This window comes from Schistocerca americana, chromosome 4, assembly GCF_021461395.2.
Source record: "Schistocerca americana isolate TAMUIC-IGC-003095 chromosome 4, iqSchAmer2.1, whole genome shotgun sequence".
Taxonomy (NCBI): domain Eukaryota; kingdom Metazoa; phylum Arthropoda; class Insecta; order Orthoptera; family Acrididae; genus Schistocerca; species Schistocerca americana.
This window is the reverse complement of record NC_060122.1, coordinates 510,535,789-510,557,101: the sequence shown is the minus strand read 5'-3', so window position 1 is coordinate 510,557,101 and position 21,313 is coordinate 510,535,789.

The window sequence follows — 21,313 nt, the reverse complement described above, 5'->3', positions numbered from 1 at the left end:
TACAAACTACTGTTTCTCGACTCCAACTTGCGACAGAAAAAAAATGGTGGACCTAGCCGTGGTAGGTAGAGTTACCTAACTAACAGTGCCAAACTGTTGACTGCCAAACTTGTGCACCCATGCGCACTGAACAGTACTGATGGTGTAACGTGCAACTCAAACCATAGCTGTCATATTGCGGTTCATCTGACATTTGTAGCCGACCCCATTCACGTTAAGATGCTTACAGCGGCACCTACTGGTAAAATTTCTATTTCATGACGTTTCCCCCGGCGCCAATAATATGCTGTTCAAATTTCACATCATTCTGAGCAGTGGATCTTTTTCTACAGCATTTTGAAACTGGAACATTAATTGTGGACACCATGCATGCAGGAGAGTTTCTGTGAATTGTGAGAAGCAGAAGGGACGTACTCGTGGACTTAGGGATGTCAGGACGGATGAGCAGTCTTGTCAGGATAGCTCAGAATGTAAGAGCTTTGAAAGCAAATGACAAGGTTTCGGATGCTAGTCCCTCTACAGCACATAGCTTTAATCGGCAAGGTAGTTTCAAAACAATTGTTAACACTGTACGTGACAAATATTTGCCACTGAGTTGTGATGCATTTTGAGTGTGTCATCCCTTTTATTTCTTCACTTATTATTCTAAATTTATTATATAAAAACCTACCAGAAAAAATTGCCATTTTTAAAAAAAATAAGGAGCACTCTTTATCAAACATTATTCTCTATTCTACATCTGCATATATATCTGAACTCCACCATAGAATTTACAGTTTATTATTATTATTATGCTGTGTTTTACTACATATTTGCATTTAATGGCAAACCGAGATTTTACGTCAAATTTAATTTTCATTCTCCGATTGTGGTTATCTCTCCACAAATTTTCTTTTATATTTCTTCTTCTAGTCGGTGTCTGAATTCCTTATTATATGTCTGGTGATAGCTCTCTTTTCTTCCTTTCTGGTGGTTCCCATTTTATTTGTACACCTCGGCAATCCTCCTCTTTTACGTATGTATATCTAAATCACATGAGTTGTTTTTCTTCCACAAAATCGATTATCGAACTTGTAACTTCCATTTTCTTCCTTATGGCTTCATTTCTGACCCTTTCCCGCCTGGATACCCCTGGAGACCGTCTCCACAAGTCAATTTCGGTTGCCATAAATTTTTTCATTAACTGAGATTTGACTGTCTATATTTGTGATCTATGTGTAAAAATACTACTAGTAATTGTTTTGAAGATTTTTCTTTTGTCTCCTTCCTAATCTGCCCACCAAATTTAATAATCCAATAGTGAAATTTCTAACATTTATTCTTGAATTAATTTCCTTATCTTGTTTACCATCTTGTGTGATTTTTACATTTAGACATTTGCACTAGTATGTGTAATCGTTCTGATCTATTCTTCGAATGTCAAATACACGACATGTGGCGGTTTGCCTATACATTAATAAATTTTAAGTCGCATTCCCCAGAAGTAAATATTTATTTAGGCAAAAATCAGCTTCTAGTTTAACCTGTTTATCCGTCGTGCCTTCCTGAACAATTGAGGTAACTGAATAAAACGGATAAAGAGACAGAGAGAGCCGGCCGCGGTGGTCTAGCGGTTCTAGGCGCTCAGTCCGGAGCCGCGTGACTGCTACGGTCGCAGGTTCGAATCCTGCCTCGGGCATGGATGTGCGTGATGTCCTTAGGTTAGTTAGGTTTAAGTAGTTGTAAGTTCTAGGGGACTGATGACCATAGATGTTAAGTCCCATAGTGCTCAGAGCCATTTGAACCATTTTTGAGACAGAGAGAGAAGGTGAAGGAGGAGGAGAAAGAGAGAGAGAGACAGAGAGAGAGACAGAGAGAGAGAGAGAGAGAGATCCTGCCGCCACAAGAATCAGCTGCTGTGGATAACAAAGAGTTGATGATAAGGTTGACTTTCGAATGTTGGAGACTGTAACAATGGCAACAGTGCGGTATATCATTTGCCAGCGCAATGCTGGACAACGAGAACAGCTAATCGGTCCTACTGTTCAGAATCATCATATTGCTACGGGCTGCTGGATCTTCTATACCACGAGTGTTACTCTGCTCGACGCATGACACGGGCACGGTGTTAGTATTGCAACTCGATGCATGGAGAAAGTCCACTTGGACTAATGAGTCACGTAAAATGTTGGAACACGCTGGTGACTGAGTACGAATATGTCGAAATCATATGAAGCGATGAATTCAGGTTGCCAAAACCGAGTCATTCAGGTAGTTGGTGAAGTATCTTCGTATGAGGCAATACACGGAACGACTTGAGTTCAGTGATACGCGTGGCATCGATCCTCAGCGGCGAGCCAAGTGTTCGATCATGATGATCCCTTTGTTTACGTGCAACAACTCGCGGTACAATTGCATTGTTAGAAATCCAACACAGCACACCATTATTCCCGGACTACATCAGAACGAATATGATCGGGTTTGGCGAGTTTTTCGAAACGACTTTTCGAGGTGTGGCAGTGATTCAATGAGAGAGCGTGCAGTGGAACATCGAGTAGACACTACGATTCTTCCTGCGTCTACTTATCCAAACGCGCACAGAGTGATAACACAGAGGTCTCAGGACATGGCGCGGAGGAATTCCTTATGTTCATTTCTGATCACTCGAGAGCTCTCTGTAGGACCAGAGGATCTTAAGGCAGTATAATAAAGGAGGATATCGAACTTTAGTTATGGTTCATGGATAGATATGGAGGTTCCCAAATTAGTTTTGTTTGGGACCCGTTGCTGGGCACAGTACGCTTGTGCACTACGCTTTGGTTGTTTCGGTACAATACATAAATGATGAAGTAAGTGGTAGGATTATTGGTGGTGTTGGTAACTTTGATAGGTAAAGAGACATAAATACAAAATGTGTGTGAGAGAAATTGGGAGCCGACGACTTCTATTTGTTTTTTGTTTGTTTTGCGCCACAAATCGTTCAGTGTTAGCCCACTGTGTTAATACAAATTGCAATTTATAAGTAATAAAAATTAGTTGATCGCGTAACGCCTGCTTTTTTATGCAACAAAAGCAACTACTTTTGTTGCAAGTACAGTTAACATGCACAAACATAAAACATTTGTATTATTATTTTCGTATTTTTGTACTCTGCAGAACGTTCTTCATAATGCTCAAGGGCAAGAGAGTCCTGTTATTATTGATAAGCGCGAAAGGTGTTTATGAATAGCAGAAGCATGTTTACACAAGCTCGATGAAGCATCGAATCACTGTTTGATACAATTTTATTTTCCATTTTTCTTTACTATAAACCTTTTTCTGAGGAAATTGGGTTTTCTAGCGCTATTGATGAATCTGTATGTTTGTTTTATTTTTACTGCAAAATCCCTTGTTTTACGTCATAAATCAACAATTTTCGAATAAAACCTTAATTAAAAATCGACAGTTACAATTTCGCTATAAATACCGTTTATTTTTAAGTAACAGACAGGAGGATAACTATTTTGAATAAAATGTTGCCGGCTGGTGTGGCCGTGCGGTTCTAGGCTCTTCAGTCTGGAACCGCGTGACAACTACGGTCGGAGGTTCGAATCCTGCCTTGGGCACGGGTGTGTGTTATGTCCTTAAGTTAGTTAGGTTTAATTAGTTCTAAGTTCTAGGCGACTGATGACCTCAGAAGTTCAGTCGCATAGTGCTCAGAGCCATTTGAACCAATAAAATGTTATGTAGGTTACGTGGCCCTTTGTATATATCCTCACTCATTTTATAGACAGTTCAACACCTCCGGTTTCTAGGTGAATTTAGTAAGACGCTGATGTACACAAAGAGGGCGATCGATATGTAATGCCTGACAGGTATTGTTCAATTGGCTCTAAGCACTATGGGACTTAACATCTGAGGTCATCAGCCCCCTAGACTTAGAACTACTTAAACCTAACTAACCTAAGGACATCACACACATCCATGCCCGAGGCAGGATTCGAACCTGCGACCGTACAGCAGCACGGGTCCGGACTGAAGCGCCTAGAACCGCTCGGCCTCTGAGGTCCGCGCCTGATAGGTATGCAATACGCCTAACGTACATGTAATACGGGTACGATCTTAACTGATCAAAGGTACTAGGAAAACCATCATAGTCTGCTCTTACTTGTGACAGTCTACAATAGGCTAAGGTAGTTCTACAACTACACTTACTAATAAACACGACTCAGACGCGGCTGCACCAGGGATGACAGGAATGATACTCATCGAAACGCTCCAGTTTAACGAAATCACCCGTGTGGAAACAGGAAATTTTTTCTTGTGGCCCTCACAGGGAAGGACAACATTTTCCAGAACGTGGTTTGGATACATTTCATGGGAATGGGTGTGCTTCAGTGGGCTCTCAGGACATACGACCTCGGTGGTATTCGACGCATGTGAGACACCATCGATAGAGATATGTGCACCTTGAATCCACCTGTGAACAAGCTGTGTGAGTTCTTGGCGGCGGTTAAGCGGGCAGTGATGATGGTGGCTGCAAACGCTTTCTGCGCCTCGTTCAGTCCTTGCCACGAAACTTCACCTGCGTCGCTTGAGTGAAAGGGAACGCAACACAGTTTTAGGTGTATGTCCTAAATTCAGTGGCTCACGACTGCATTACACATGCGACATTATATTGGCGTGTTATTCACTAGATTCCTCGCACATTAAGAGAAAAAGAACGACACTCTAGATAAATATTTGCATACAAGGTGTTTCACAATTTCTGTTACGGACTGCCAGATTTGATAGAGTGGACTCAGTAGGTGAAGTTTTGAGAAGGAACCATGTCTGGTTTGGTGCCGTTTGCCTGTAAAATAAGTTTGAAGATAGATCACTTTTAATTCTCCCGCTTCACGGCACGCACAAAGTAAATACAAAGAGCTCTGACCTGTGTGCTCCACGTGGGGATCCTACTGTTCGTTACATGACGCGTATCTGCGACACATGCTTTCATTCGCACGGGTCCGTGGAGCACTACAGTCAACCCTCCTAGTGTGAATGCACCAGTTTCTGGCAGCATTATTATAGTCGAACTGAGGGCATCCGGAAAACATTCTCAAATGGTTCAAATGGCTCTGAGCACTATGGGACTCAACATCTTAGGTCATCAGTCCCCTAGAACCTAGAACTACTTAAACCTAACTAACCTAAGGACATCACACACACCCATGCCCGAGGCAGGATTCGAACCTGCGACCGTAGCAGTCCCGCGGTTCCGGACTGCAGCGCCAGAACCGCACGGCCAGAAAACATTCTCGAAACACGTGCTGTGCAATTCCACCATTACGTACTTTACCAAGCAGGAGGAGATTCAAGAAAGTTATCCAGTCTTTAAACTTATTTATACCCAAGTCGAACTGAGGGCATCCGGAAAACATTCTCAAATGGTTCAAATGGCTCTGAGCACTATGGGACTCAACATCTTAGGTCATAAGTCCCCTAGAACTTAGAACTACTTAAACCTAACTAACCTAAGGACATCACACACACCCATGCCCGAGGCAGGATTCGAACCTGCGACCGTAGCAGTCCCGCGGTTCCGGACTGCAGCGCCAGAACCGCACGGCCAGAAAACATTCTCGAAACACGTGCTGTGCAATTCCACCATTACGTACTTTACCAAGCAGGAGGAGATTCAAGAAAGTTATCCAGTCTTTAAACTTATTTATACCCAAACGGTACATTTCCTGACACTGGCTCCTTCTCAAAACTTTATCTTGTAAGCCCTCTCTGCAGTCCCTAGAATCCTGTAATGTCAACTGTGGAACACGCTATATAAACCAAAGGTAAAAGCGCATTGAAGTGAAAAAGTATTTAAAAACGAGCGCTTTCGCCACGTAACATTGCCTGGAGTAGTTGTTAAGAACTCTACTGCTGGTAATGTTGTGCATAACTGCGCCAAATATCGACTGTAACTGATTCTACTTTCGTTCGTAACTAGAAAACCTGAAAAAAAATTGAGATCGCTTATTAGACGAAGTGACGTAATTCCGTTACCTTGGAAACAACATAACGCTTGACGGACAAAGCCAGGAGAACAGAAAAAGTAGACAAGGATAGGTGAAGAGCGGATTCTTCACTTAAAGAAGTCTGTTGGTATCAAACACAGGTCTTAATTTGGGAAAGATATCTAAAAATGTACCTCTGAAGTACAGTAGTGGTGTCAGTGAATCATGGACTGTGGAAAAACCGGAAAAGACGAGAATCGAAGCACTTAAGATTTGATGTCATCGAACGATGCTGACAGTTGGTTGGACTGACAGGATAAGAAAAGAGTTCTCCAACGAATCGGTGAAGAAAGATATAGGCGGAAAGTAGTGACTAGAAGAAGAGACAGGACGATGGGACGTGCGCTAAGATGATAGGGAAAAACAGACCTAGTACTAAATGGCGCTGTAGAGGACAAAAGCTAAAGGTGTCAGACAAACATTTGAATACATCCAACAAATGACTGAAGATATTAGGTGTAAGTCTTACTCTCTGACGACGTTCGCAAAGGATAGAAAATGATGGTGGGCCATATCAAGCAAGTCAGTATACTAATGACCTTAAAGTTGTTTTTTGTTTACACTAACGAAACTGCAATAGGCATACGGAAAGTACAATAAATTCCGTACAATTCCTCCCATTCTTCGGCTCTATACACCACTGCAAAAAATCACTAGCGTGAATAAGTGTCTGACAAAGGGAAATCTGAAATGTTTTGAAAACATATGTTATGGTTCATCACGAAATAGTTAATAAGGTGCTGCTGTATACAACAGAAGAAAACAGAGCATATAAAAACAAGAGTAGTTGCAGTGGAGTCGTGGCCCAGCTGCCACTTCTCCGTGGATGGGTCTCTGAGTTTCCGGAACACTCCACCGTAGCCGGCGCAAGTGTTTAATTGTCTGGGGCTTGGCACAAAAGCAGCAGCTCTGTAGCCGGGCCAATGCATGGTGAGAAGCGGTGGTTCAGACACTGGATTTGCTTTCTGCGGGAACTGGAACAGGAAAGAGGGAAACAAGGCGGGGTTTTAACGTCCTGTCGACGACGCTGTCAAAAAAGATAGAGAACACGCTCGGACTGGATAGGAAATCGGTCATGTGCTCCTTTGAAGGTACGATCGCGGGATCTGCTTTAAGCGATTCAGAAAAACTATGGAAAATCAAAGTTTGGATTGATTTCTTCCGGATGGGCACTACGGCTTCAGTGGATTAAAAGAACACCTTTTTTATAAGATTGTTAGTGAAAATGAGCACTACAAGCCAGTCTCGAATCTGTGCTTATTATCAATAATAATTAATTAATAATAATTTAAAAAGTTTTCGATATTTTGTCTGGCTATCAGTCCTATGCTCCACAAAATAATGAAAGCAAAATGTCTGTTGCATACTACATTTTCATTGTTCACGTAGTGAAACTTCAGCATCACTCGTGACGTTTTAATTTGTTACTGCTGTACTACTCAAGTAGATATGTCCTCAAGCGCGAGGAGCTATAATGTCCTCAGCCATAAAGGTTTTAATGCTTAACGTCAAATCTTCAACACCCATTTATAAATTAATCAGACGCTTGAAGCTGTTGTGTACATGGAAGTTTGATTGCTTACGGAAATGGAGGTTGGAGAGAAGAGGGGAGATTTACTTATGTTTACTGGACTGTTTTTTTTCCTATATGTAACCTCCTACCACCCCGCAAAATATTCGACATTTCTTAAGGACAGTATTTAAGTGCGCAGGCTTTAACAGTTCTTGTGGGTGTGTGACCACATCATGACGCGATGCAAATATCGACGTTTCGGTTAATATTGTAGGCAGCCTTCAATAAGGTTACTACTTGTGGTTCTTTAAATTTAGTGGCCTTTGGAATTAACCGTTTAGCCAGAAAATAACTACTATTTGGTTTACAATATCGTCTCTACAGCGTATAGGAATTAGAAATTACATAATTCCAGATAAACGTCGTGGTAGATTTTGTACATTCACACACTCATCACAGTTCATATATCAGTTCATATCTAACTTATAACTGGACGTCGGCTTCTTGTAGAAACCGGGCAATACTGTTGTCCGTTGCGGACAGCTCTCGAAACAAGTCCGCAGCGTAGTATTTACGTCGCGCGGAAGAGCAACTCCGCAAGTCAGTTGGCCCGCAGCCTGTAATAACTCGAGAGGACGGCCAGAGCGAACCACGTTCGTCAGTCGCTTTGCTATCTCGACAACCTCTCTGACTTTCTTTTGGAAGTAAGTAGCTGTCTAGCTAAAACATGGGCATGTTTAAAATGTATAGACCAGCCACACCTGTCTTCATCTTGTGCCGCAGCCGATTTAGCACACTAGCCCAGCCGTATATATCGCCCGTGTTCCGCAATACGTGTGTTCAACGGGCGTTCCTTCTTGGCAATATGGATAAGTCTACAATCATAACTAAGCCAGTAGACTCCTGATGTCTGAACGCAGGAAGTCTCTTATTTTGTAGTGGGTCCAATTGATTCCCTTGAAGTACAGGATCGCGCAATTTTGTCAGAAATGCCTCGCATTACAGTAGGCAAGCAATTTTGGCATTACTGTGCTTTTTTTTCCATCTTCTTCGTTGTTTCCGTAGCTTTCAACTGGAGGCTGCGGACCCAAATATATGTATAAACCCCTAACCAGAAAGCACAAGTAGCTGCCTGAAAAGGCAATCGAAATGTCGGTAGTTTTATCACGTCATACCTGTATCATGCACCCGTAAAATGTTTTAAACATATCTTAATATAATCTATGAAAAAAGACGACGCAGCGCGAAGGAATTACCCGAACGGAATGGAAATCGATAGATTTATTACAATTTATTACATTTTCAGAAAAACTGGATGATTTATTCAAGACAAGGGGCTTCAGAATTGAGCAAGTCAATAATTCGTCGGTTCACCTCTGGAACTTACGAAAGCAGTTTTTCGTCTGGGCGTTAGCTGATACAGTTGTTGGATGTCCTCTTGAGGGATAGCGTGCCAAATTCGGTGCAATTGTTGCGTTAGATCTGCAAAATCCCGATGATGTTGGAGGGCCATGACCTTAATGCTTTAGACGTTCTCAATTGCGGAAAGATGCGGCAACCTTTCTGGCCAAGGTAGCGTTTGGCAAGCACGACGATAACTAGTAGAAACTCTCGCCGTATGCGGGCGGGCAGTATCTTGCTGAAATGTAAGCCCAGAATGGTTGGTCATGAAGGGCAACAAAACCTGACGTAGAATAATGTCGAGGTAACGTTGTGCTTTAATGGGTGCCGCGAATGACAACTAAAGGGCTCCTGATATGAAAAGAAATGGTACCCCAGACCGTCACTCCAGGTTGCCGAGCCGCATGGCGATCGACAGTTGGGTTGGTGTCCCGCCATTGTCCAGCTTTAGATGTTATCAATTGCGGAAAGGTGCGGCAACCTTTTTGGCCAAGGTAGCGTTTGGCAAGCACGACGATAACTAGTAGAAACTCTCGCCGTATGCGGGCGGGCAGTATCTTGCTGAAATGTAAGCCCAGAATGGTTGGTCATGAAGGGCAACAAAACCTGATGTAGAATAACGTCGAGGTAACGTTGTGCTTTAATGGGTGCCGCGAATGAGAACTAAAGGGCTCCTGATATGAAAAGAAATGGTACCCCAGACCGTCACTCCAGGTTGCCGAGCCGCATGGCGATCGACAGTTGGGTTGGTGTCCCGCCATTGTCCAGGGCGTCTCCACACGCATCTGCGCTGGTGCTCATGGCTCAATTCTAAGCGGGATCCAACAGGTGTCTGGAGACGGCCCGGTCAGCGATGGGAAAGCAACCTGACTGATGCCCGTCATATGGCCTGACAATCTAGAATGATAGTCTGGAATCCTATTTCTTTTCATAGCAGGATCCCTGTGATTGTTATCTGTGGCAGTCATACAGGCAGCTGTGCGTCGACTACATTCTGTGTCCCGTTTTGTTACCCCTCATGGCAAGACATCTTGGGCTTACATTTCAACAAGATAATGCACGCCCGTACACGCCGAGAGTTTATACTGCTTGTCGTCGTGCTTGGTAAAGCATACATTGGACTGCAAGGTCGCCGGATCTCTCCCCAATTGAGAACGTTTGGAGCATTATGGGCAGGGCTATCTTATCAGTTCGAGATTTTGACGATCTAAAGCACCAGTGGGTCAGACGTTTGCACAGTATCCCTCAGGAGGACAATCAACAACTCTGTCAGTTAATGCCAAGCCGAATAACTGCTTCCGTAAGGACCAGAGGTGGACTAACACGTTATTGAGTTACTCAATTTGCGAAGCTCTTCCTCTTGAATAAATCATCCAGTTTTTTTGAAATTGTACTGATTTGTTTGCCTGTACATGTACATCACATCTGCCCATTGTCGTTGCATTCGGATAATTCTTTCGTGGCGCGTTCTTCTTTTCATAGAGTGTATGTTTGTTCCCCCCTCCCCATGAACGATGGACCTTGCCGTTGGTGGGGAGTCTTGCGTGCCTCAACGATACAGATAGCCGTACCGTAGGTGCAACCACAACGGAGGGGTAACTGTTGAGAGGCCAGACAAACGTGTGGTTCCTGAAGAGGGCCAGCAGCCTTTTCAGTAGTTACAGGGGCAACAGTCTGGATGATTGACTGATCTGGCCTTGTAACATTAACCAAAATGGCCTTGCTATTCTGGTACTGCGAACGGCTGAAAGCAACAAGGGGAAACTACAGCCGTAATTTTTCCCAAGGGCATGCAGCTTTACTGTATGATTAAACGATGATGGCGTCCTTTTGGGTAAAATATTTCGGAGGTAAAATAGTCCCCCATTCGGATCTCCGGGCGGGGACTACTCAAGACGACGCCGTTATCAGGAGAAAGAATACTGGCGTTCTACGGATCGGAGCGTGGAATGTCAGATCCCTTAATCGGGCAGGTAGGTTAGAAAATCTAAAAAGGGAAATGGATAAGTTAAAGTTAGATATAGTGGGAATTAGTGAAGTTCGGTGGCAGGAGGAACAAGACTTTTGGTCAGGTAAATACAGGGTTATAAATACAAAATCAAATAGGGTTAATGCAGGAGTAGGTTTAATAATGAATAGGAAAATAGGAATCAGGGTAAGCTACTACAAACAGCATAGTGAACGCATTATTGTGCCCAAGATAGACACGAAGCCCACGTCTACTACAGTAGTACAAGTTTATATGCCAACTAGCTCTGCAGATGACGAAGAAATTGATGAAATGTATGAGGAGGTAAAATAAAGTATTCAGGTAGTGAAGGGAGACGAAAATTTAATAGTCATGGGTGACTGGAATTCGAGAGTAGGAAAAGGAAGAGAAGGAAACATAGTAGGTGAATATGGATTGGGGCTAAAAAATGAAACAGGAAGCCGTCTGGTAGAATTTTGCGCAGAGCATAACTTAATCACACCTAACATTTGGTTTAAGAATTATGAAAGAAGGTTGTATGCATGGAAGAACCCTGGAGATACTAAAAGGTATAAGATAGATTATATAATGGTAAGACAGAGATTTAAGAACCAGGTTTTAAATTGTAAGACACTTCCAGGGGCAGATGTGGACTCTGACCACAATCTATTGGTTATGAAATGTAGATTAAAGCTGAAGAAACTGCAAAAAGGTGGGAATTTAAGGAGATGGGACCTGGATAAACTGAAAGAACCAGCGGTTGTACAGAGTTTCAGAGAGAGTATAAGAGAACAATTGACAAGAATGGGAGAAAGAAATACAGTAGAAGAAGAATGGGTAGCTTTGAGGGATGAAATAGTGAAGGCAGCAGAGGACCATATAGGTAAAAAGACGAAGGCTAGTAAAACCCTTCGGTAACAGAAGAAATATTGAATTTAATTGATGAAAGGAGAAAATATAAAAATGCAGTAAATGAAGCAGACAAAAAGGAATACAAAAGTCTCAAAAATGAGATCGACAGGAAGTGCAAAATGGCTAAGCAGGGATGGCTAGAGGACAAATGTAAGGATGTAGAGGCTTATCTCACTAGGGGTAAGATAGATACTGCCTACAGGAAAATTAAAGAGACCTTTGGAGAGAAGAGAACCACTTGCATGAATATCAAGAGCTTTGATGGAATCCCAGTTCTAAGCAAAGAAGGGAAAGCAGAAAGGTGGAAGGAATATATAGAGGGTCTATACAAGGGCGATGTACTTGAGGACAATATTATGGAAATGGAAGAGGATGTAGATGAAGATGAAATGGGAGATATGATACTGCGTGAAGAGTTTGACAGAGCACTGAAAGACCTGAGTCGAAACAAGGCCCCGGGAGTAGACAACATTCCATTAGAACTACTGACAGCCTTGGGAGAGCCAGTCCTGACAAAACTCTACCATCTGGTGAACAAGATGTATGAGACAGGCGAAATACCCTCAGACTTCAGGAAGAATATATAATTCCAATCCCAAAGAAAGCAGGTGTTGACAGATGTGAAAATTACAGAACTATCAGTTTAATAAGTCACAGCTGCAAAATACTAACGCGAATCTTTACAGACGAATGGAAAAACTGATAGAAGCCGACCTAGGGGAAGATCAGTTTGGATTCCGGAGAAATGTTGGAACACGTGAGGCAATACTGACCCTACGACTTATCTTAGAAGAAAGATTAAGGAAAGGCAAACCTACTTTTCTAGCATTTGTAGATTTAGAGAAAGCTTTTGTCAATGTTGACTGGAATACTCTCTTTCCAATTCTGAAGGTGGCAGGGGTAAATTACAGGGAGCTAAAGGATATTTACAATTTGTACAGAAACAAGATGGCAGTTATAAGTGTCGAGGGGTATGAAAGGGAAGCAGTGGTGACAGGGTTGTAGCCTATCCCCGATGTTATTCAATGTGTATATTGAGCAAGCAATAAAGGAAACAAAAGAAAAGTTCGGAATAGGTATTAAAATCCATGGAGAAGAAATAAAAACTTTGAGGTTCGCCGATGAAAAAAATGGCTCTGAGAACTATGGGACTTAACATCTATGTTCATCAGTCCCCTAGAACTTAGAACTACTTAAACCTAACGACAGCACACAACACCCAGCCATCACGAGGCAGAGAAAGTCCCTGACCCCGCCGGGAATCGAACCCGGGAACCCGGGCGTGGGAAGCGAGAACGCTACCGCACGACCACGAGATGCGGGCGTTCGCCGATGACATTGTAATTCTGTCAGACATAGCAAAGGACTTGGAAGAGCAGTTGAACGGAATGGACAGTGTCTTGAAAGGAGGGTATAAGATGAACATCAACAAAAGCAATACGAGGATAATGGAATGTAGTCAAATTAACTCGTGTGATGCTGAGGGAATTAGATTAGGAAATGAGACACTTAAAGTAGTAAAGGAGTTTTGCTATTTGGGGAGCAAAATGACTGATGATGCTCGTAGTAGAGAGGATATAAAATGTAGACAAGGAAAGCGTTTCTGAAGAAGGAAAATTTGTTAACATCGAGTATAGATTTAAATTTCAGGAAGTCTTTTCTGAATATATTTGTACGGAGTGTGGCCATGTATGGAAGTGAAACGTGGACGATAAATGGTTTAGACAAGAAGAGAATAGAAGCTTTCGAAATGTGGTGCAACAGAAGAATGCTGAAGATCACATAACTAATGAGGAGGTGTTGAATAGAATTGGGGAGAAGAGGAGCTTGTGGCACAACTTGACTAGAAGAAGGGATCGGTTGGTAGGACATGTTCTGAGACATCGAGGGATCACTAATTTAGTATTGGAGGGCAGCGCCGAGGGTAAAAATCGTAGAGGGAGACCAAGAGATGAATACACTAAGCAGATTCAGAAGGATGTAGGTTGCAGTAGGTACTGGGGGATGAAGAAGCTTGCACAGTATAGAGTAGCATGGAGAGCTGCATCAAACCAGTCTCAGGACTGAAGACTACAACAACAACAACATGTTTGTTTTGTTTTTAGTTGTTTAATAATACCTTTAAATTATCACAATTATATGCAGGGTGTATCATTATTAATAACGGTAACTGAGAAGAAGGATGATATCTGTTAACAGAATTAAGGACGCTCCAGAAAACCTGGAATCGCAAACGCTCCATCAGCCGCCAGTGACTCAGGGGGCGTAAGTACAGGCATGGACGCCCCGAGGTAAATACGAGAACAAAAAGTGGACGCCCCTGCCGTTACTACATGCGTGCCCCCAGTATGCCCCATTCTGTACTTTAAGATAAAAAAAAGAATCATAAATAGTTTGTAACAAACACAAAAGTTTCGATGTTCATGTAAAAATGTAAACCGCCTCGTTTTTGTATGTGAAATATTTTAGGGAAATCAATATTTCGTTTACTAAGCAGTTTACACACTGAGGTGACAAAAAGTCATAGGATAGCGATATGCATATATACAGATGGCGGTAGTATCGTGTACACAAGGTATAAAATGACAGTGCATTTTCTGAACTGTCATTTGTCCTCCGGTAATTCACGTGAAAAAAGTTTTCGACGTGACTGCCGGTGCACGACGGGAGTTAAAAGCATTTAAAAGCGGAATGTTAGCTTGAAGTTCCATTTCGAAAATCGTTAAAGAATTCAATATTCCAAGATACACAGTGTCAAGGCTGTGCTGTGAATACCAAATTTCAGGCATTACGTACCAACAGGCACAACCTTCGCTTAAGGACCGACAGCAACGGGGTCTGTGTAGAGTTATCATTGCTAAAATACAAGCAACACTGCATGAAATAACGACTGAAATCAACGTGGTACGTACGACGAACATATCCATACTTTAGGGCGGTGCGACGGAATTTGGCGTTAATGGGCTACGACAGCAGACGGCCGACGCTATTGCCTTTGCTAACAACATGACATGACCTGCAGCGCCTTTTTTGGGCTCGTGACCATATCGGTTGGACCCTACACAATTGGGAAACAGCGGTTTGGTCAGACGAGTTCCGATTTTAGCTGGTAAGAGCTCATGGTAGAGTTTGAGTGTGGCGCAGACCCCACGATGCCATGACAACTAGGCACTGTGCAAGTTGTTGGTGGCCCCATCATGTTGTGGCCTGTGTTTTTAAGGAATGTACTGGGTCCTCTGGTCCAATTGAGCCAATCATTGACTGGCAATGATTATTTCGGGTACTCTCAGATTGTTTGCAGCCATTAATGGATTTCATGTTGCTTTTGAAGTTTAGTTTCTTGAGTTTCTGCGTGTTTATTTAATGTTTAATAGATATAGTTCTCGCGTTTCCGTTCGTGTCGGAAAGTAAAAGGTTTTATGACATATTACAAGTTCCTAATTAGAAGCGGATTATTTAGTCTCATCTAAGTGGTTTAGTAGTTCAGTTTTTCAATATCTGCGTATTAATCTAATTTATTAGACATGGTTCTTGTGTTTTCCTCCATGTCTACAATAGAGTTCCGTAGCGTGTGTCGAGTGTCCTTTGTTTATTTGTGTAGTGTAGTTTTCCACGGTCTTCAGTATGGATAGGGGCAGTGATTGTTGTGTGCAGATGTGAGCTGAGCTGGTGACACTTCACTTTCAGCTCCAGGCTGTGATGGCTTCGGTTACACAGCTTCAGGCTGCAGTGGATGGGCATCACTGTTCCGGGCCGGTAGTTGGAATACAACGGTCGTCCAGCACTTCTCAGTCCACCGATTGGTCCACACCGGTGACCAGGTCGGTTACTGCACACAGTGAAGTTGGCCGTCCATCCGTGGTGGAGTGGGAGGTCGCTTCTGGGATTTGCAGGCGGCGAAAGACTTCCCATGGGGCCACACGTAAAGCCTCCCAGGTTAGTCTGACAAACAGGTTCCAGGTTCTGCCTGTGGTTGACACTGTCCCTCAGCCAGATGCAGTCGCTTGTCCTGTTTCAGAGGAAACCTTTCAGCCTGCAATATCCAGACAATCACGAGGGTGAAATTATTGGTAGTTGCGAGCTCCAATGTTAGGCGCGTTATGAGGCCCCTTAGGAACATGGCTGCCAAGAAGAGGAAGAAAGCCAATGTGTACTCCATGTGCATACCGGGTGGAGTCATTCCAGACGTTGAATGGGTCCTTCTGGATGCCATGGAGAGCACTGGGTGCAGCCAACTGCAGGTGCTGGCTCACGTCTGTAGCAATGATGTGAGTCGCTTTGGATCGGAAAAGATTGTCTCTGGTTTCGAGTGGCTAACAGAAGTGTTGTAAGCTGCTAGTCTTGCTTTTGAGATGAAAGTAGAACTCACCATTTGTAGCATGGTCGACAGAACCGATTGCAGACCTCAGGTACAGAGCCGAGTGGAGGGAATGAATCAGAGGCTCAGACAGTTCTGCGACTGTGTAAGCTGCAGATTCCTCGACTTGCGCCTTAGGGTGGTTGGGTTTCGGGTTCCGCTAAATAGGTCAGGTGTCCACTACACGCAGGAGGAGGCTACATGGGTAGCAGCGGCTGTGTCGCGTGAATTGGGTGGGTTTTTAGGTTAGAGGATATCGGGGAAACACAAAAAGTGCTTCAGTCTCAAATGGCGCAGATCGAACACAGGAAGAACTTAGGTCTAGGAGACATCGGTATAACAGTTGTAAATTGTCGTAGCTGTGTTGGAAAAGTACCAGAGCTCTAGGTGCTAATAGAAAGCACTGGTGCTCAAATAGTTTTAGGCACTGAAAGCTGGCTAAAGCCAGAGATGAGATCAGCCGAAATTTTTGCGAATGACCAAACGGCGTTCGGAGAGGTGAGGTTAGGTTAGGTTAAACACAGTTCGCGGTCGCGTGTTTGTTGCTGTTAGAAGTAATTTATCTTGTAGAGAAATTGAAGGAGATAGTTCCTGTAAGTTAGTAAGGGCAGAGATCATTCTTAGCATCTGGAATAAAATAATAATTGGCCCCTTTTACCGATCTCCGAACTCAGATGATACAATTGCTGAGAGGTTCAAAGAAAATTTCAGACACTTACCCAACTCATACAACTATAGTTGGTGGTGACTTCAATTTGTCCTCGATATGTTGGCGAAAATACATGTTTGAATCCGATGTTATGCATAAAACATCATCCGAAATTGTTCTAAATACTTTATCTGAAAATGATTTCAAGCAGTTAGTTCATGAGCCCACGCAAATAGTGAACGAGTGAACGGTTGTGAAAACACACTTGACATCTCACCACCAAATAATCCTGAGCTAATATCGAGCATCAAAACGGATACAGGGATCAGTGAACACAGCGTTGCCGTAGAGAGAAATCCTTCAAAAATAAACGAAAAAGCAGATAAAAATTCACTTGACGTCTTCCTTTGAGACAATCTCCACTCCTTTCACATCAAAAATCCATGGAGATTCTGGTCGTATGTGAAGCATGCTAACGCCAAGACACAACAATGCCTTTATATGCAATAGCAATGAAAATACAGGGTGATTCAAAAAGAATACCACAACTTTAGGAATTTAAAACTCTGCAACGACAAAAGGCAGAGCTAAGCACTATCTGTCGGCGAATTAAGGGAGCTATAAAGTTTCATTTAGTTGTACATTTGTTCGCTTGAGGCGCTGTTGACTAGGCGTCAGCGTCAGTTGATGCTAAGATGGCGACCGCTCAACAGAAAGCTTTTTGTGTTATTGAGTACGGCAGAAGTGAATCGACGACAGTTGTTCAGCGTGCATTTCGAACGAAGTATGGTGTTAAACCTCCTGATAGGTGATGTATTAAACGTTGGTATAAACAGTTTACAGAGAATGGGTGTTTGTGCAAAGGGAAAAGTTCTGGACGGCCGAGAACGAGTGATGAAAATGTAGCACGCATCCAGCAAGCATTTGTTCGCAGCCCAGGAAAATCGACTCGCAGAGCTAGCAGAGAGCTGCAAATTCCACAATCAACTGTATGGAGAGTCCTACGAAAAAGGTTAGTTATGAAACCTTATCATCTGAAATTGGTTCAAGCACTGTCTGCAGCTGATAAGATTAAAAGAATCGATTTCTGTGATTTTATCCTTGCTCAAATGGAAACAGATGAATCTTTCGTTTCAGAGATTGTGTTTAGTGATGAAGCAACTTTCCACACTAACGGGAAAGTCAACCGTCACAATGTCTGTATATGGGGCACTGAGAATCCGCGGAAAACAACTCAGTATGAACGTGACTCGCCTAAGGTGAACGTTTTCTGTGCCATTTCAGCCAATAAAGTTTTTGGTCCCTTTTTCTTCGAAGGTGCTACTGTAACTGGACTACAGTATCTGGAGATGTTAGAGAATTGGCTGTTCCCTCAGCTCGAACAAGAAGCACAACAAAACATATTTCAACAGGATGGAGCGCCACCACATTGGCACTTATCTGTCCTTAACTACCTGAACGTCAACTACCCGAGGCGATGGATCGGCCGCCAGGCAGCCCGTGACAGAGCACTTCATCACTGGCCTCCAAGAAGCCCTGATCTTACCCCCTGCGATTTTTGCTTATGGGGGTATGTTAAGGATATGGTGTTTCGGCCACCTCTCCCAGCCACCATTGATGAGAAATAACAGCAGCTATCCAAACTGTTACGCCTGATATGCTACAGAGAGTGTGGAACGAGTTGGAGTATCGGGTTGATATTGCTCGTGTGTCTGGAGGGGGCCATATTGAACATCTCTGAACTTGTTTTTGAGTGAAAAAAAACCTTTTTAAATACTCTTTGTAATGATGTATAACAGAAGGTTATATTATGTTTTTTTCATTAAATACACATTTTTAAAGTTGTGGTATTCTTTTTGAATCACCCTGTACTATCGATGACAGTGCTGCCAAAGCAGAATTGCTAAACATATCCTTCCGAAATTCATTCACCAAAGTAGACGAAGTAAATATTCCAGAACTCGAGTCAAGAACAGCTGCCAGCATTAGTAACTTACAGGTAGATATTCTCGGAATGGAAAAGCAACTTAAATCAGGTAATAAGCGCAAGTTTGTCGCTCCAGGCTCTATACCAATTAGGTTCCTTTAAGAGTATGCTGATGCAATAACTCCATGCTTAATAGTCATATACAACCGCTCGCTCATCGAAAGATCCGTACCCAAAGACTGGAAAATTGGACACGTCACAATAATATTCAAGAAAGGTATTTGGGGTAATCCACTAAATTAACGTCGATATGCATCAGGATTTTGGAATATTAATTGTGTTCGAACATTATGTATTACCTCAAAGAGAATAGTCCATTGACACACAGTCAACACGGATTTAGAAAACATAATTCTTGTGAAACACAACTAGCTCTTTACTCACACGAAATGGTGTGTGCTATCGTCAAGGGATTTCATATTGGTTCCGTATTTCTAGATTTTCAGAAGTCTTTTGACGATGTACCACACAAGCAGCTTGTAGTGAAATTGCGTGTTTGTGGAATATCGTCTCAGTTACGTGACTGGATTCGTGATTTCCCGTCAGATACGTTACAGTTTGTAGCAGTTGACGTAAAGTCATCGAGTGAAACAGTACTATTTCCGACAGCAACCGCTCATTCAGACTGTGGTTTTCCGTCATTTACCTCAAATCGCTTGAGTCAAATATCGGGATGGTTCCTTTGAAAAGGATGCAGCCGATTCCCTTAACCATCCTTCCCAACCCGAATTAGCGCTCTGCCGCTAATGCCCTTGCCGCTGACGGGAGGTTACACCTCGGTCCTCCATTTCCGTTTCTGATACCGCCATTACTAAGAAGTCACACGTCGTTGCAACGCCCATACTCTCAGACTGCAAGGCCTTAAGGTGGTCAATCAATTCTGTCTAGTGGGTTGTATTTAATTCTAAAACGATGAGATTATCCTTTTAATACCTGCTACTGCACTTCTTTCCTTATATTTCGTATCCTACGAAGTCTGTTTGTTAGAACCTTAAGAACGTCAATGAATCTTTAAGTTTGATGGTTCGTTATCTTCCAACCCAACGGGGTGGGTTTAGTGTCTCTAGCCTTTCTTTGGACGTAATTACGTAACAAGATTTTAGATCTTATCACCAAAGCAGGCTGTGACCAAAAGATTTCTGGATGTTGTCACGTGATTCAAAATACAGGGGTGTTCCTTGGTTAGCTTCTTAGCCTCTACACCGTTTGAGGGACTAATTATTTTTACCACACCATTGATTACGCCGCTGATGACGGATGCTCCGTCATAAATATAACCGAAACAGTTGCCCCTTAATCCCATAGATTCAATTAACCGGTGTTCGCATTCTAATGGAGACTGATCTTTGACCGGGAAAAGAAGATGAGCGATACGCGCATCTTTGCCTGAGAATGATCTCTAAAACATTAATCATTTTAAGACAGCGAAAACTTCTTTGACTGATCGAATTTACTAAATTTTCCACCAATCCTTCTCTCATTTTAATTTTTCCTCATTTATCTTTTATTTGTTGTAATTACGGAGGCACGTTAACCAAGGGAGCGTTGCTTCGGTCGTCCCAGCTTAGTTATGCACGCTCCGTTATCAGTTAATAGTTTTTTTTATTGTGTGGTGATGGTTTTCCGCATATCTTCTAAGAGTAAATCATTTCATATATATCGCGATGTGGCGCTGTTCCAACAATACAGGAGTTCCTGTAAGGACGAGCGCCGTTGCATGGCAACAGTCTGAGACGAAGCGACCGGCGAGCAACATGAATGTATTAGTCTCCAGGCAGCAATACCTTAAGAAAACCGTGGATTGCAACGGATGGAGCGACAATAGCAGACAGAAGGTAGGCCATCTACAAAATTCTGAGTTTCGTCTCTGTATGGTAATCAAACACAAGCATCAAATCGCTTGCATCCGTTAGTGGACGCACAACATAAATTCTCAAAGCCATGTATATTTAATGTATATGTTCATGATAATTTGATTTTGCAAACCAGTCATCCAGACTGTTTATCAAGGTTTGTCTGAGACAGTTTTGTGTAGGAGGAGCACGTATTTTATAAAACTTATAATAACAGGAAAGTCAGAATACTACAAATTATACATTCTCCTATGAAGTGTCCGGGCCAAGTGATCTCTGTATTCTGACGCGTACTGTTCGGAAAGTCGAATGTGTCACCGTGGTGTTCTGAAACACAGGTTTTCCATGCACATACCATCAGAATACATTTTTTTAAAAAGTTCTGACGAATATAGATAATTTCAAACGTGAAACTGTATGTTTGGCAGAAAACTAATTCAACTTTTAGATCGTACGTGTCTTACAAACGGAGTGGAATGTAACTTGGTGTTGTTATTCGTGCTTCCGTATAATTAAGTAACGCGTTCAGCTTTGTCGCCTTTGTGTCAGTGCAGTCGGATCGATAGAGGTCGCTGAGGTTCGAGCTGTTAATATGTTGATTCCACTCGCAGTCAGTTTTGGCGACCAAGTGAGTATTATGTAATCCCCCGACTTTACTGTG